We start from the raw sequence: 18,614 nt of genomic DNA, 5'->3' as shown, positions 1-18,614 counted from the left end.
TGAAATTCATATTCTATTAAAATTATTATGAGCTAATACTTGGGAAACTTAAAGTTCTTTAGTTCTGGATATCTCCATATTTTTATCTAAAAAAATCTGGTAATTGGTAATAACTTTATTCAATAGTACTATTTGTCTAAATTCGTATGACTTAAAAGTAATTTTTACTTTTACTGGAAGCACAATATATTACTTTTCCTCAATAAAAATGTTGTAGAATACATTTGATATGGAGTGTTTAATTTATAAAATTCTGAAGAGAGGAATCTAACTTACGCTACAATAAAGAAATGGAGTTTTCTTAGAAAATTGATCATTTAAGTGGAGATTAACAAAATGTTCTGACTTCTGAGTTGATGGCTTCCACGTTTGAAATTGAGCAAGTCAGTAGGAGACATAGAATAATTAAAGAAAAAATATGTTTGAAAGTTTGATGACAAGGTTAAATATCAGGTTTATCTCATAATCAGTATTGATATAAAAAACCTACACCATAGGGGCACGTGGGTCGCTCAGTTTCGGCTCAGGTCATGATCTCACAGTCATGAGATGGAGCCCTGCATGGAGCCAGGCATTGGACTCCACACTGAACTTGGAGCCTGTTTAAGAGTCTCTCCCAGGGGCGCCTGGGTGGCGCAGTCGGTTAAGCGTCCGACTTCAGTCAGGTCACGATCTTGCGGTCCGTGAGTTCGAGCCCCGCGTCAGGCTCTGGGCTGATGGCTCAGAGCCTGGAGCCTGTTTCCGATTCTGTGTCTCCCTCTCTCTCTGCCCCTCCCCCGTTAATGCTCTGTCTCTCTCTGTCCCAAAAATAAATAAACGTTGAAAAAAAAAAAAAAAAAAAGTCTCTCCCTCTGCCCCTCCCCCACTCATTCTCATGTGCACACGCCCGCTCTTTCTCCCTCTACATAATAGAAAATAGACAATATTTATGCATCACAGTGACACAAATTCTGCCGCATTCAAATCCCCAGAGATAGGGTTGATAAAGGCAAATGTTATTCTTAAAACAATGTGTTGTATCTGGATATTAAAAAGACCCTGATTCAATTATTTATCCATTAAAAATATACACATAAGAGTGCCTACCATATGCTAGGTACTGTTCTAGACTTTGAGCATAGAGCAATCAGCAGGACAGGTGGTAAGGGCAGGGAGAGGAGGAAAACAATAGATAATAATTTCAGATACTTCTAACTACTATGAAAATAGTGAAACTAGGTGATATAATTGTGATAGAAGAAGAAAGGGGTGGAGCTTTCGATTGGGGCTCAGGGTAGGCGTTTCTGAGAAATGACAGTTGAGCTGCCACTTGTATGATAAAAAGGTGGGAGTCATTCAATACTGTGGGTACTTAGGGATCCAGGCAGAGGGAAAAGGGCATGCAAAAGACCTACTACCATGATTTTAGGAGTTTTAGAAACTTTAAACTCTAGTGAGGCAAGAGTGTGATGAACAATAAGAGTAGGATGATGTAATTCATAAGTAGGAGTCCCAGCAACCAATAAGGCAGTGTCCAGGGGTAAAAGGGATAATGAATAAAAACTGACTTCCCCATTATTATCCACTGGGGGGAGATTGACATGGTTTTCTTAGAATAGACAGGACAAAATGTAACTGAAAACTATGATTTTGTCTTTCCCATTACTAAATCTTTGACATATGCTAGAGAATAACATTTCTCTAAAAACAGAAACATTTTTAGGTCCAGAAGGGTCAGCATGTTTTGCCTTGATTGAGAAATCTCTGATGTGTTGCTAGAAACGGAGCACCAAGGTTATTATCAGTAGACCCAGGTTCAAGTTCTGATTTAAATATTTGTTGGCTTTATGGTATTGGATTGTGCTTGCTTGATCCTTCTGAACCTTGTTTCTTATACATAAAATATGATAATAGTTGTGAGGGTCAGCTGACATTTAGGAAGCTTAAGTTAGGGACAATGACAGGAAAATTTATCACCACATAAAAGTTCAAATAGAATTTAAGAACATACCTTGTACATTTGTCTTACTTTAGTAAAACAAGATGATAAATCAAAACTGGTATTATTTCAATGAATCATTGGTGTTTTCAATTCAGAAATGTATAGACTGAGAAATTTGCCACTGATGTATTAAAAATCAGAATTGCCAGTCAGAGCAATCTATAGCTAACCAAAAATAGCTGGATCATGGTCTGGTTCTTCTGGTTGTTTCAGCCTGAACTCATTGTTTTTGTGTTAGTCTGATTGCATGTTTAGCCATTATTTTGGATAAAAAACCAAGCTGGTAATATCAAAGTCATGTTCAGTCATGTTATAAAGCTTTAAGATTATAAAAATTTTGGTCGCCAAATAAAAAGGTTAATTTTTCAATTATTTGAGGTAAGTGTTTGACATTTTATTTTTATTTTTATTTTTATTTTTGTCATAATCTTCGTTATACCCAATATTATAGAATGTTTGTCAGGCCAAATAGAAAGGAAAATGTAGATTTCTAATCCACTATCTATTAAGCCAGAAAAGTCAGGCAAGCAAAGAGAAAGGTATTAATTTAGAAAAAATAATTATTTTTCATATGACTTTATTCTTTTTTTTTTTTTTCTTTTTGAGATAGTGGTTTTATTTTCTTTGGATAAATATCCAGAAGTGGAATTGCTAGATCATACAGCAGTTCTATTTTTTTTTCTTTTTTTATTATTATTATTATTTTTTATTCATATATGAAATTTATTGTCAAATTGGTTTCCATACAACACCCAGTGCTCATCCCAAAAGGTGCCCTCCTCAATACCCATCACCCACCCTCTCCTCCCTCCCACCCCCCATCAACCCTTAGTTTGTTCTCAGTTCTCAACAGTCTCTTATGCTTTGGCTCTCTCCCACTCTAACCTCTTTTTTTTTTTTTTCCTTCCCCTCCCCCATGGGTTCCTGTTGAGTTTCTCGGTATCCACATAAGAGTGAAACCATATGGTATCTGTCTTTCTCTGTATGGCTTATTTCACTTAGCATCACACTCTCCAGTTCCATCCACGTTGCTACAAAAGGCCATATTTCATTTTTTCTCATTGCCACGTAGTATTCCATTGTGTATATAAACCACAATTTCTTTATCCATTCATCAGTTGATGGACATTTAGGCTCTTTCCATAATTTGGCTATTGTTGAGAGTGCTGCTATGAACATTGGGGTACAAGTGCCCCTATGCATCAGTACTCCTGTGTCCCTTGGATAAATTCCTAGCAGTGCTATTGCTGGGTCATAGGGTAGGTCTATTTTTAATTTTCTGAGGAACCTCCACACTGCTTTCCAGAGCGGCTGCACCAATTTGCATTCCCACCAACAGTGCAAGAGGGTTCCCGTTACTCCACATCCTCTCCAGCATCTATAGTCTCCTGATTTGTTCATTTTGGCCACTCTGACTGGCGTGAGGTGATATCTGAGTGTGGTTTTGATTTGTATTTCCCTGATAAGGAGCAACGTTGAACATCTTTTCATGTGCCTGTTGGCCATCCGGATGTCTTCTTTAGAGAAGTGTCTATTCATGTTTTCTGCCCATTTCTTCACTGGGTTATTTGCTTTTCGGGTGTGGAGTTTGGTGAGCTCTTTATAGATTTTGGATACTAGCCCTTTGTCCGATATGTCATTTGCAAATAGCTTTTCCCATTCCGTTGGTTGCCTTTTAGTTTTGTTGGTTGTTTCCTTTGCTGTGCAGAAGCTTTTTATCTTCATAAGGTCCCAGTAATTCACTTTTGCTTTTAATTCCCTTGCCTTTGGGGATGTGTCGAGTAAGAGATTGCTACGGCTGAGGTCAGAGAGGTCTTTTCCTGCTTTCTCCTCTAAGGTTTTGATGGTTTCCTGTCTCACATTCAGGTCCTTTATCCATTTTGAGTTTATTTTTGTGAATGGTGTGAGAAAGTGGTCTAGTTTGAACCTTCTGCATGTTGCTGTCCAGTTCTCCCAGCACCATTTGTTAAAGAGACTGTCTTTTTTCCATTGGATGTTCTTTCCTGCTTTGTCAAAGATGAGTTGGCCATACGTTTGTGGGTCTAGTTCTGGGGTTTCTATTCTATTCCATTGGTCTATGTGTCTGTTTTTGTGCCAATACCATGCTGTCTTGATGATGACAGCTTTGTAGTAGAGGCTAAAGTCTGGGATTGTGATGCCTCCTGCTTTGGTCTTCTTCTTCAAAATTACTTTGGCTATTCGGGGCCTTTTGTGGTTCCATAGGAATTTTAGGATTGCTTGTTCTAGTTTCGAGAAGAATGCTGGTGCAATTTTGATTGGGATTGCATTGAATGTGTAGATAGCTTTGGGTAGTATTGACATTTTGACAATATTTATTCTTCCAATCCATGAGCAGGGAATGTCTTTCCATTTCTTTAAATCTTCTTCAATTACCTTCATAAGCTTTCTATAGTTTTCAGCATACAGATCCTTTACATCTTTGGTTAGATTTATTCCTAGGTATTTTATGCTTCTTGGTGCAATTGTGAATGGGATCAGTTTCTTTATTTGTCTTTCTGTTGCTTCATTGTTAGTGTATAAGAATGCAACTGATTTCTGTACATTGATTTTGTATCCTGCAACTTTGCTGAATTCATGTATCAGTTCTAGCAGACTTTTGGTGGAGTCTATCGGATTTTCCATGTATAATATCATGTCATCTGCAAAAAGCGAAAGCTTGACTTCATCTTTGCCAATTTGGATGCCTTTGATTTCCTTTTGTTGTCTGATTGCTGATGCTAGAACTTCCAGCACTATGTTAAACAACAGCGGTGAGAGTGGGCATCCCTGTCGTGTCCCTGATCTCAGGGAAAAAGCTCTCAGTTTTTCCCGTTGAGGATGATGTTAGCTGTGGGGTTTTCATAAATGGCTTTTATGATCTTTAAGTATGTTCCTTCTATCCCGACTTTCTCAAGGGTTTTTATTAAGAAAGGCTGCTGGATTTTGTCAAAGGCCTTTTCTGCATCGATTGACAGGATCATATGGTTCTTCTCTTTTTTGTTGTTAATGTGATGTATCACGTTGATTGATTTGCGAATGTTGAACCAGCCCTGCATCCCAGGAATGAATCCCACTTGATCATGGTGAATAATTCTTTTTATATGCCGTTGAATTCGATTTGCTAGTATCTTATTGAGAATTTTGGCATCCATATTCATCAGGGATATTGGCCTGTAGTTCTCTTTTTTCACTGGGTCTCTGTCTGCTTTAGGAATCAAAGTAATACTGGCTTCATAGAATGAGTCTGGAAGTTTTCCTTCCCTTTCTATTTGTTGGAATAGCTTGAGAAGGATAGGTATTATCTCTGCTTTAAACGTCTGGTAGAACTCCCCTGGGAAGCCATCTGGTCCTGGACTCTTATTTGTTGGGAGATTTTTGATAACCGATTCAATTTCTTCGCTGGTGATGGGTCTGTTCAAGCTTTCTATTTCCTCCTGATTGAGTTTTGGAAGAGTGTGGGTGTTCAGGAATTTGTCCATTTCTTCCAGGTTGTCCAATTTGTTGGCATATAATTTTTCATAGTATTCCCTGATAATTGTTTGTATCTCTGAGGGATTGGTTGTAATCATTCCATTTTCATTCATGATTTTATCTATTTGGGTCATCTCCCTTTTCTTTTTGAGAAGCCTGGCTAGAGGTTTGTCAATTTTGTTTATTTTTTCAAAAAACCAACTCTTGGTTTTGTTGATCTGCTCTGCAGTTTTTTTAGATTCTATATTGTTTATTTCTGCTCTGATCTTTATTATTTCTCTTCTTCTGCTGGGTTTGGGCTGCCTTTGCTGTTCTGCTTCTATTTCCTTTAGGTGTGCTGTTAGATTTTGTATTTGGGATTTTTCTTGTTTCTTGAGATAGGCCTGGATTGCAATGTATTTTCCTCTCAGGACTGCCTTCGCTGCGTCCCAAAGCATTTGGATTGTTGTATTTTCATTTTCGTTTGTTTCCATATATTTTTTAATTTCTTCTCTAATTGCCTGGTTGACCCACTCATTCGTTAGTAGGGTGTTCTTTAACCTCCATGCTTTTGGAGGTTTTCCAGACTGTTTTCTGTGGTTGATTTCAAGCTTCATAGCATTGTGGTCTGAAAGTATGCATGGTATGATTTCAATTCTTGTAAACTTATGAAGGGCTGTTTTGTGACCCAGTATATGATCTATCTTGGAGAATGTTCCATATGCACTGGAGAAGAAAGTATATTCTGTTGCTTTGGGATGCAGAGTTCTAAATAGATCTGTCAAGTCCATCTGATCCAATGTCTCATTCAGGGCCCTTGTTTCTTTATTGACCGTGTGTCTAGATGATCTATCCATTTCTGTAAGTGGGGTGTTAAAGTCCCCTGCAATGACCACCTTCTTATCAATAAGGTTGCTTATGTTTATGAGTAATTGTTTTATATATTTGGGCGCTCCGGTATTCGGCGCATAGACATTTATAATTGTTAGCTCTTCCTGATGGATAGACCCTGTCACTATTATATAATGTCCTTCTTCATCTCTTGTTACAGCCTTTAATTTAAAGTCTAGTTTGTCTGATAGAAGTATGGCTACTCCAGCTTTCTTTTGGCTTCCAGTAGCATGATAAATAGGTCTCCATCCCCTCACTCTCAATCTAAAGGTGTCCTCAGGTCTAAAATGAGTCTCTTGTAGACAGCAAATAGATGGGTCTTGTTTTTTTATCCATTCTGATACCCTCTGTCTTTTGGTTGGCGCATTTAATCCATTTACATTCAGTGTTATTCTAGAAAGATATGGGTTTAGAGTCATTGTGATGTCTGTATGTTTTATGCTTGTAGTGATGTCTCTGCTACTTTGTCTCACAGGGTCCCCCTTAGGATCTCTTGTAGGGCTGGTTTAGTGGTGACAAATTCCTTCAGTTTGTGTTTGTGTGGGAAGACCTTTATCTCTCCTTCGATTCTAAATGACAGACTTGCTGGATAAAGGATTCTCGGCTGCATATTTTTTCTGTCTAGCACACTGAAAATCTCGTGCCAACTCTTTCTGGCCTGCCAAGTTTCAAAAGAGAGATCAGTCACGAGTCTTATAGGTCTCCCTTTATATGTGAGGGCACGTTTACCCCTTGCTGCTTTCAGAATTTTCTCTTTATCCTTGTATTTTGCAAGTTTCACTATGATATGTCGTGCAGAAGATCGATTCAGGTTACGTCTGAAGGGAGTTCTCTATGCCTCTTGGATTTCAATGCCTTTTTCCTTCCCCACTTCAGGGAAGTTCTCAGCTATTATTTCTTCAAGTACCCCTTCAGCACCTTTCCCTCTCTCTTCCTCCTCTGGGATACCAATTATGCGTATATTATTTCTTTTTAGTGTATCACTTAGTTCTCTAATTTTCCCCTCATACTCCTGGATTTTTTTATCTCTCTTTTTCTCAGCTTCCTCTTTTTCCATAACTTTATCTTCTAGTTCACCTATTCTCTCCTCTGCCTCTTCAATCCGAGCCGTGGTGGTTTCCATTTTGTTATGCATTTCGTTTAAAGCGTTTTTCAGCTCCTCGTGACTGTTCCTTAGTCCCTTGATCTCTGTAGCAAGAGATTCTCTGCTGTCAGCTATACTGTTTTCAAGCCCAGCGATTAATTTTATGACTATTATTCTAAACTCACTTTCTGTTATATTATTTAAATCCTTTTTGATCAGCTCATTAGCTGTTGTTATTTCCTGGAGATTCTTCTGAGGGGGATTCTTCCGCTTGGTCATTTTGGATAGTCCCTGGTGTGGGGAGGACCTGCACGGCACTTCCCCTGTGCTGTGGTGTATAACTGGAGTTGGTGGGCGGAGCCGCAGTCAGACCTGATGTCTGCCCCCAGCCCACCGCTGGGGCCACAGTCAGACTGGTGTGTGCCTTCTCTTCCCCTCTCCTAGGGGCGAGATTCACTGTGGGGTGGGGTGGCCTATCTGGGCTACTTGCACACTGCCAGGCTTGTGATGCTGGGGATCTGGCGTCTTAGCTGGGGTGGGTAGGCAAGGTGGACAGGGGCAGGAGGGGCAGGCTTAGCTTGCTTCTCCTTAGGTGATCCACTTCAGGAGGGGCCCTGTGGCAGCAGGAGGGAGTCAGATCCGCTGCCGGAGGTTTGGCTTCACAGAAGCACAGAGTTGGGTGTTTGCGTGGAGCGAGCAAGTTCCCTGGCAGGAACTGGTTCTCTTTGGGATTTTGGCTGGGGGATGGGCGGGGGAGATGGCGCTGGGGAGCGCCTTTGTTCCCCACCAAACTGAGCTCTGTCGTCAGGGGGCTCAGCAGCTCTCCTTCCCTTTGTCCTCCAGCCTTCCCGCTTTCTGAGCAGAGCTGTTAACTTATGACCTCCCAGACGCTAAGTCGCGCTTGCTGTCAGAACACAGTCCGTCAGGCCCCTCCGCTTTTTGCAAGCCAGACTCTGGGGCTCTGCTTGGCCAGCGAGCCACCCCTCCGCTCCGGCTCCCTCCCGCCAGTCCATGGAGCGCGCACCGCCTCGCCGCCCTTTCTACCCTATTCCGTGGGCCTCTCGTCTGCGCTTGGCTCCGGCGACTCCGTTCTGCTAATCCTCTGGCGGTTTTCTGGGTTATTTAGGCAGGTGTAGGTGGAATCTAAGTGATCAGCAGGACGCGCGGTGAGCCCAGCGTCCTCCTACTCCGCCATCTTCCCTCTCCATCTCCCATATGACTTTATTCTTAATCACTATTGAGGGTGTAGGTTTTCTTCATTATAAGAATGATCCTCACTGTAGTTTCTTAAGTGTAAAGAACAGTCGTTCCAGAAACTTTTAATGAAACCTCATAGCATTGTTCTAGCAGAAGATTCTAAGTGTAGAGTTAATAAAATTGTGAACTATTTGTTTTTAAGTTCATGGGAGTCAGTATCCATCATCTTATCTGCATTAGATTTGTCTCTGAATATAGATTAACATTTTTTACAACTTTTTTCAATATTATGATCATGGTAGGGAAATGGTTATTTCTAACCTCAGGTAAAGCTGTACAGTGATTTCATGTGACAGAATTTTATCTGGGTTTCAAGAAATCCTAATAACAGCATTTACAATTCTTCTATGCAATTTCTCTTCCTCTTGTTACTGCAGAAGTATGGAAAACACATTCCTACTTTAAAAAGCTAAAAGAAAAAAATCAGCAGTTTAATCTGAGTGTTAGGAAAAGGATCACAAATCCTGCTATGGTATTTTGTATTTAAGCTAGTTTCTGTAAAGGCCCCTGACATGCCCCCTGGGAGCTAAATATTGACAAGCATGCTTTGGCAATCAAGATCAAGCTTGTTGAATTAACACAGCTCAAGTCTTGCATTGACACTATAACCCAAGATTGAGAACTCTTATCTTACCCCATTTATTTTGGCTTTATAGGTGATACTGTACACTTGAATTGGGGATTTTCACTGTATCTTAAATGCTGCAACTGTGGATTAATTTGATTTCAGAATATACTAGTCCTTATCATGTTCACAGTGGAAATTATAAATGAAGTGTAACATTCATTGTTTTCTTTCCCAGCATGGATCAAATATAAAACTGACTATATACCTAAGTCTGATATTATCTTTTCTACCAGAAAATGTCTTATAATTTCCACCTCCTGAAAGGCAAAGAGAAATAAGAAGAATGATATTGTCCTTTCTGTATTTTCCAGGGAAAAGTAAACGTATCCCAAATTGCTAGTTCTTTAAAGGCTTTGATCAAAAGTTAAGGCAAAATATTAGTCATAAAAGAAATACATATTATTTTTCATCATGATTCCTAAAACTCAGATGGCAATCTTCTGATGATAATAGTACTTATAGAACTTAAAATTGTCTTTAAGTTTTATAGGAAAATGTAACCTTTTCAATCTTTCAGGAAGTTGAGAAATAAATTTTATAAGTAACTGGGAATAAAGGTGGTATTGGTAGTGGTAGTTAGAAAGTAGCACTCATTAAGGGCTTACAGACTCTATGTGGGCATTTTACCTGTAGTTTGTTGTTTAACTCTGTGAGGTAGGTACTTTCACTGGCCCTGTTTAACCTATAAAGAAACTGACTCAAGGAAGCTTTAGAAACTTCTCTGGCCATGCCTACTCCTACTTCCTTTCCCATGGCTATACCCACAGTGATGGTAGTAACTAGGTATTTCCTATACCTGTACAGAGCTCAAACCACAATAGAAGAGTCATGGGTGTATTGTTATCATTCAAGGTGATGTTCTCCCAGTGCTAGAGGGAACAAAAAGGAAGTAATGTGTTATTGAGGATATTCCAGAAAGGCCCCCAAATGATATAATATTTTGAGTGGGACTTAAGGGATGAATAGAAGAAGGTGAAGAACATTTCAGACAGTGGGGATAAGAAGAGAAATGACACAGAGGTGTAAATAAATGTGATCTCAAGAAACTGCAAATTAGTTCAGTGTTTCAAGAGTTGCTGGGTGGAAGCCACACAAATGATGCAAAGAATTTATTGAGTTTGAAGGTTAGAACCATACTTACCAGCTGATGACCTCTGTATCTTCACTGTGAACTAAAGATATACCCCAAATCAGGCCTCCTAGAGAGATTATGAGGGATAAAGGATAGAGTGCATGCCAAATGTCCCATCTGGTCTTGCTTCTCAATTCTAAGAACACCATTTTATCTTCCCCAGTAAATTCATACCCACTGCGACCTTCAGAAGTAACTCTGCAACTACCTTATGGAGCTTATTTCTTCAAATAAAATAACCATTTGGCACAATTTCACTTCTCATTTTCCTCCTTCCTATGGCAAGATAGGTGAGAGATGAAAACTGGCTCTTTGATGATACATATGTTCTTTTTCTATCTCTTTCTAAAAGAGAGTTGTCATAACTTGATCCTCACTGGCAAGTGTCATTTGGTATTAAATCTTTCCATTTTTGTGCAGTTGGATTTCTAAAATACCTTTGAACTGATATGATTTCAAATACATACATTAATAATAAAGTATAATCATAAGGATGACATACATAGAGTCAAAGTTGTCCATCACGGTGCCCAGCATCTAGAAGCACCCCATTAGTCCCCCTTCCCTTTCTCTCCCTTTGCCTTTATATTAAAATCCCCCTCAAAATCTACTCAGTGCTACACAAAAAGAAAATGCTGTGCATTTTGCCAAGGGCCTGTTTGTCACACTTCTTAGTGATTCTAGACTAAGTGTCCACTATCTGCATACATTCCATTCTACATCTCAGTGACTGTTTACAGGTTCTTTACGCAAGGTGAAGACTTTTCTCCTTGTTCCATAAAATCAGTATATATGTTCTCGCTTACATACCTTCTTTCAAAACACTCTGAAGTTGGGAATGCCTGAGGTTCACTTATCTGATTTTGTTCTTTTGATGATCACCTTCTTCAAATACATCCTGAAACTCACCCACTCCCTGAACTGCTCTGAAAGTGTCCACTATGTTTCTTGGGCTTTTAGATGTGTTACATGATATAGTTATGTGCAGTCTACAAACTCTTTCTCCAGCAAAATATAACTCCATTTAGGTTAGGGAGCTAATTTCTCTATGTATTTGACACAAAATGAAGTTTTGCTTTTGAAAATCAAAAACATTTTTTAAAGCCCAATTGCACACACAATAAAGTATGTGTGTGTGTGTGTGTGTGTGTGTGTGTGTGTATACATGCACAAAAGGAAGGAGAACTAATGGGGTGCTTCTATATATTCACATAGCTATTTCATAAGTTGCTTAAATATTTTAACTTTAGGGTAATTGTAAGATGTATCATAAATAGTTTTACTTCCAGTCCAGGTTTTTGCAAATTAAACTAAATGCAATTAAATTAAAATGCCCTAAACCACACTTTTGGTAATTATTTAAATGGAGATGCTCTTCACATTAAATAACTGACTATCCACACCTATCCAAAATACTTTCATATAGTTTTTTGAAATATATTTCTATATATTATTTTTAAAATTTTTTTAATGTTTCTTTATTTAGGTGTGTGTGTGTGAGAGAGAGAGAGTGAGAGAGAGAGAAAGAGACATAGCGTGAGCATGGAAAGTGCAGAGACAGAGGAAGACACAGAATCTGAAGGAGACCTAAGGCTTTGAGCTATCAGCACAGAGCCCAACGTAGGGCTCAAACTCACAAACCATAAGATCATGACCTGAGCTGAAGTCAGACGCTCAACCAACTAAGGCACTCAGATGCCCCTCTATATCTTATTTCCTATGTTAGTAGAGAACACTGCCATATAAGTTCGTCACAAGAAAGATACAGAAATCTTAAAAACCAAATATTTAGAAACTGATGTAACTAGTTATAAAACCATAATTATGTAAGAGAATGTTCTTTTATAACAAGAAGTCTTCACATCTGTCATCCAGTGTTTTAATGCCTATAGTACTTATTAGCTGACTATTTCTATTATTGCCATTCTGCAAGCAACTGCCATTCTTGAAACTGATTGATGTTTAGGAATAAAGCACATTTATTACATGTTGCCAACTTCAGAAAAGCAGTCTTATAACCTACAGCGCTTTTTGAGAAGTGATGATACCTTATATTTCTGGAACTAATCACTGCTAAAGAAAGTAAAAGGGTGAAAACATAATATTTTTTTTCCTATGAAGACTTTCATTGCATTATATGCCATTCAACTATAAAATGATTATAGTGTTTTCTTTGCCAAGAATGACAGTGGTGAAAGGTAACTTTATATATATGTAAAAATATGTGTACATACCTATCTATCTATATATGCCGGGGTCCATATCATTTCCTTATTTTAGTCTGGCTAGCCTACTTTGAACAGTTATGAGCAAAGGATGAGGACAGAAAAACAAGAATTAAAAATTTTTGTTGGCTTTTAAGGTGAGCAAAAATGAATGCTATTAATATTAATTGTTTTACTATTTTACTACTTCTTCCAAATTGTGATTATACAGTCATCAATCAACGTTCCTTGAAGTTCTTGCCTTCATTTTACTACCTTGGCTTTTTGCACTGACTTTGCCTCAATTTATGCCACCTGATCTCATCTCCTGGCCTTAAGTCACTACCCCACTTTGATTGAATGCTTTGGTCCTCAGTTCCCTGGTCTATTACTCAACTTCTGCCATCATCACTAAGAGATACAAATTGCAGAAATCCTTAAAAATCTAACTGACACATAATAAGGCAGTAAATATTAACTTCCATCACTACCATCATCCTCATCATCAGAAACTTCAGAATCCATGTTGCTATATATCCATCAATTTCCAAAACTACTTTTAAAATGATGTGGTAGCTAATGTTTGTGTAACCCTTTTACTATTTCAAAGAATTTTCAATATTTTATTTGATTCTTACAACAACCTTATGAGATAGGTGTTATTAGCTTTACTTTTAGAGTGATTAATATCCAGCTTATAGTTGTTATTAAGAGGAAAGCAGAATTTATACCAAAGTTTTATGACTCTAAAGATCACACATGGTTTTTCAGTTGGACAACATTTTAGCAGATACTTTCCAGTAGTCAACACTGTCTCAAGCTTTTTCAAATCTAGGTTGCTGTATGTAAATAAGACACTTACAGAATACCAGTTATACAGGACTCTATGTACAGCAAACCTAAATATAAATAATGGGCTATATTTCATGTTCTTATGTAGCTCAGATATTTCCCACCTAGATAATCTCAGGTACTTACCCAAATTCAAATGTATTATCCTCTATAAACCTTAAAAATCACTATAGTTAATGATATTAACTCTGAGTCCTCTTAGTACCTCCAGTGCTGTTACTCTGCACATCTAATTAGTCACAAGGTTCTGTATAGTCCACCTTTGAATGTGATTGAACTTTTTAATCTCATTTCCTGTCTCTGTGACCTTGACTTAGTCCAACCCTTTATGTTTGCATAGGTCTGGTAGGCTCTTGCTGCATCAGCAGACATTTTGGGACAGAAAGTAGAATGAGATGTGGCTCACAAAGTTTCCTGCCATACTTTCCATCCAGACTCGTCCCCTTCTTGTCCTTCCTAATCTATCCTTTACTCTAGGCCTTATTACACACCTGATTTTCCAGTCATTTCTAGATCTCTATTCTTTTGCTCATGTAGTTCTGTGATTCCTATATCTGCCTTCTGTGCCTTCTAAAATGCTATTTGTCCTTTAATACTTAGCTCATATCATCTTCAGTTAAAGATGGTCCAACCAAAGTGTACTCAACTTCCTTTGAGCTATGATGGTCACTTACTCAGGTTTTATTGCAGGCATTAGCATGTGTTACAATAAATTATATCATCACCTCTAAACATAGTAGCTGCTTTATAGTTAGCATTTTATAAGTGTCTATTGATTTAATAGATGAAAATATTTGAATACTTTAAATGTATAGTTTAAATTTATTTTTAATTCAAATTTTGTTTTCCAGTTGATGGTATAGAACTGTCCCTACATTGAAGAGAAAGTGTAAAATTTTCACACTCAGACATATATATATGTGTATACACACACACACACACACACACACACACACACACACAAAGTCCTTATTTTAGTTCTAGTAGTAAAAATCAAAATTTTCTCTCAATAATTATCAGGTGTCATTTATAAAAAGATAGATCTCAATTTTTTAGTATATGTGGTATATGGTAAATAATTACCAAATTATATTATTTGAAGTAACTTATATTCAAATAACAAGATATTTATGCCTCTATGCCTCTTTTTTGTTTAGTACATTTAACAATTTTGCTACAGTATGGTTTCCTCTTTTGAAATGCCAAATATCCCTATAATGAATTATTCAGAATTTTTCTTTTCATTATGATATATTAAACATATGTTTTTCATATGTCTCAGACTCCTAACTTCTTTTTACCAATTTTTGGCCTTCATATTGCCAAAGGGAATGGCTGGTGTTATTGGACTGAATGTTTGTGTCCTCCCCAAATTCATATATTGAGATCCCAACCCCCAGTGTGATGATATTTGGAGTTGGGGCCTTTCAGAAGTGATAAGGTCATGAGGGTGGAGCCCTGGTGGATGGAATTAGTGGCCTCATGAAAGAGATCCCAGAGAGAGCTTTGGAATATGAAGTATACGGTTACTGGGTTTACTTGAAAATGGAAACATTTACTAGAATTTTTATCAGGAGGCCATAGAGACAGACATCCTAGAAGGAAATAATTCAGGTACTATCAGACATTCTCATTTTAACCGTAGACATTCAACAATTTTTAGGAAAATAAAATCTTAAAATAAGCAAAATTGAAAGAATGCATAATCAGCTATCATTTGTAATTGGTCATTACTAATTTCATGTAGAAACATCACTAATTCCTTTTATGTGGAGATCTTACAGACAAAGGAAAGAAATTTTCATCCATTTGGGCTAGCCCTGCAAATGAAGTGAAGAATTTGGCAACTTCTCAAGTGGACATAACTTCCAGACCATGCAACAAAACAGTCTGCTATTCTCTCTCTAAAAGGGTGCAGCCTAGTGCAGGGATGAAATGTGGAGACTCTGGAGCTAACTGCTTGGGTTAAAATCCTGGTGCCACCACTTACTAGTTTCCCTTGCCTGGGTTACTCAGCCATCCTATACCTCAGTTTTCTCATCTGAAAAAAAAAATGGCAAAAAATAGCCTACCTACCTCCCCAAATTGTTGTGAGGATTGAACTAATTAATATTTATACAGCACTTAGAACAGAGATAAGTGTATAAGAAGTGCACTTAATGTACTTATGAAACTCTAACTTTATTCTTAGAAGCTTTGTTTCCTAATGAGTTACATCAGGTTCTACTAATAAATGGAGACATGAGACAAAGCATATGTTTTCTTTGTAGAAATACCCCAACCAGTACGTTTCATTTGCAACTTAATGTTCAGGCATGCCCTGAAGCCTCAAAATTGGGTAAGATAATTGTGATGCCTAAATGAAGCCAGTGTCGGTGGTGTTGATGAAGAGCTTACCATAGCCACAGAGCTTTTACTGGGCGTGAACCCTCAACCTCCCCATCATACCTTCTGATCCAGCCACTCCAAACCAAGTGCTCTAACATCAAAACTTTCATTTTATTCTCTGTGTCTTGCCCTCTTGACATAGTTACAGCAAATGAAATCTTTCCTTTTTGTCTGAGTGCGTCTTCTGAAGTAGAAAGTGTTGAAATAAATGGCTTATGACATGTATAGTGTTGAAATAAACGTTTATTTTAACACTTCATAAGTCATGAGCCATTTATTTTAACACTTTGCACTTGAAGTGTTTAAATAATAGGTTTTATACAGGGATGTGTCATCCACTCTGTTTAATGTAAAAGTGAATATGTAAATATATCCATCTATCTAATCTAGATTTTAAACCCTTTGACTGCCAAACAGCCTGGTTGCCATAGTTTCTGGAGTAACCTGAAATTAAATTTTATGCTCTTTCTTTTTCAGTTGATAGGTAATTTGGTGATACATAAGATGAGTGGACATCATTCCATTAATAGAGAAATGGTTAAATACATCTTTTTTTTCCAGAAACCTGAAGAAATGTCAGCAAAGACTAGGGTTGACAGTGAAATAAACTTTCATAACTAGAACAACTTTCACTAGAAAATAGCAGGATTTTTTCTTTGGTTTTTAGGGCTAATAACAACTTGTTTGCAGGGTTATTTTTGACTGCTCTGACAAATATATAACTTAGTCCAGTGCCTGGAACCATATTGGTGTGAATATATATACTAACTTTTTGAAGCAAGGCAATGTGAAAAACAGCACTCATTTGGGCATCAACAGATTTGGGTGGAATCTAAGGTCTTCTGTTACTATTACAAGGGCAAGATATTTTGCTATTTTCAGCATCAAAAGTAATAGCTGTAAGGATTTTGTGAGATTTAAACAAAATCAGTAGAAGCCTTAATAGAGTGCTTTGCACATTCAGGCAGTTTGATAAAAATATGCTATTATATTTCTGTTATTTCATAGTAAGAAATGGCAATTAATAGAAACAACTATGTTAAAAAACTATTTTTAATACTCACAAGTTTGTGTTATTGTTTTCACCAAATAATATAGGAAATGGACATTTTTATAAAAGCAGAAAGAATCCAAGTGTTGTATGGGGTAAAATTTTTTTTAAATAAACTTTTTGTTTGGGGAATGATTTTAGATGTATAAAAAAGTTGAAAGGTTAGCACATAGAGTTTCCATATACCCCTCACCCAGTTTCTTCTGTTTTTAATTATAAGAAGTATTTTAATTTAAGAATTTACCAAAGTAATATCTTGTGGTAGAAAGTATTTGTGCCAAAGCCTTTAACTTTGAAGGCTAATGAAGACTGATGGGAAGTGAAGGAAATGAACGTGTCAGGTAGGAGGCCAAGAAGCGTGTAAAGGGGAGAAGCCAGAGGAAGGGACATTGACTAAAGAGCAGAGCCTGGAAAAACCTTAGTTCACATGAAGACTTGTCACTTCCTGTATGTAAAGCAACTCCCTACTGGGTGTTGTATGTAAGTGATGAATCACTAAATTCTGCTCCTGAAACTAATATTACACTATATGTTAACCAACTGGAATTTAAATACAAACTTGCAACTGAAATAAATAAATAAATAAATAAATAAATAAATAATAAAGAAAGCAGCTCCCTGACAAATCTAAACCTGTTGAAAGAATTAATTGAGAACTGAATGGGCAAATATTAGCTATTGCTTTCAGGTACTCAGAAATCTTTTAAGAAATTATGAAACTCTGGGGAGTAAGAATGTTCCAGAAAGAATACCAATATGGGCATCCGTTTTCCTTTTGACATTTTCCAATGTCTATAAATGCTATTGATTTCAAATTCCAAATTATTTCACTTCTGAACACGCCTTATAGAAGTATCACAGTGCTGTTTGTGTGGGCTTGTAATTATTGATTGCAACATTATACTCTCCATAAATGTGCCATTGTGAATAATTAAACTTGTTAGCATTTTGTTTGCCTACAGTCTTTAGAGTGCTAGCCCTTTTTGGCAATCACAAACATATTTCTCTGGTTCAGTTTGTGCTAGTTATGGGACACGTTTCATTTTTCCTGAAACTTTTTAATACTTTGCCATTTTTAAATTTCAAATTTCAAGAGCTGCCCTATAACAATTTAGCATCTAACAAATAAGAACTCTGGGAGTCTCAGGATTTGTATTCTGGAGTTTATAAATAAATGATCTTCTAGAATCTAAACAGGAGACCTTTTTTAAGCCACTTACTGCCTCTGAGCATACCATTTCTCACACCTTCTTTATTATTGCCTAGGGTAACACAAATATTAATGTTAGAAAAAGGATATACATTGTGACTGCTGGCCCTATTTACACCCATTGCAGATATACTTGAAAAGATTTGAAAGACTTGTATAGTCTAATATGATTTCTGTCAGCTTCTACACAATTACAAAGAGTCTCTGAGCTCTGTTGAGAAAACAATATATAGCAGTTCTGGCAAAGGTTACTAAAAAAGTCTATCCCCTTGAGGCATTGAAACCATGTTCTAGTCATGCCTCTATAACTGGATTTAGCACATCTGTGAAGCCCAGTGTTCAATTCTGAATGGCCCAATGCTATTTGGAAACATTATGCACAATTTAAGCATTTGGATGATGAAACACTTATGGCAACAATATAAATTGAATGAGCATCTATGAATGAGGAAAAACATATGCATCACATTTCTACTTAGATATGTG

At 37.3% G+C, this 18,614-nt stretch overlaps 1 protein-coding gene across 1 annotated transcript in view; it reads left to right on the top strand.

The window, feature by feature from the left end:
• Positions 1-18,614, top strand: part of DPYD (dihydropyrimidine dehydrogenase) — an 891,530-nt gene that overhangs the window by 693,490 nt on the left and 179,426 nt on the right. The window lies entirely within an intron of this gene.

The sequence above is a fragment of the Herpailurus yagouaroundi genome, unplaced genomic scaffold (genome assembly GCF_014898765.1).
Source record: "Herpailurus yagouaroundi ecotype Mexico unplaced genomic scaffold, PumYag 77, whole genome shotgun sequence".
In the NCBI taxonomy this organism is placed as follows: domain Eukaryota; kingdom Metazoa; phylum Chordata; class Mammalia; order Carnivora; family Felidae; genus Herpailurus; species Herpailurus yagouaroundi.
This window is presented reverse-complemented; position numbering and strand designations above follow the sequence as displayed.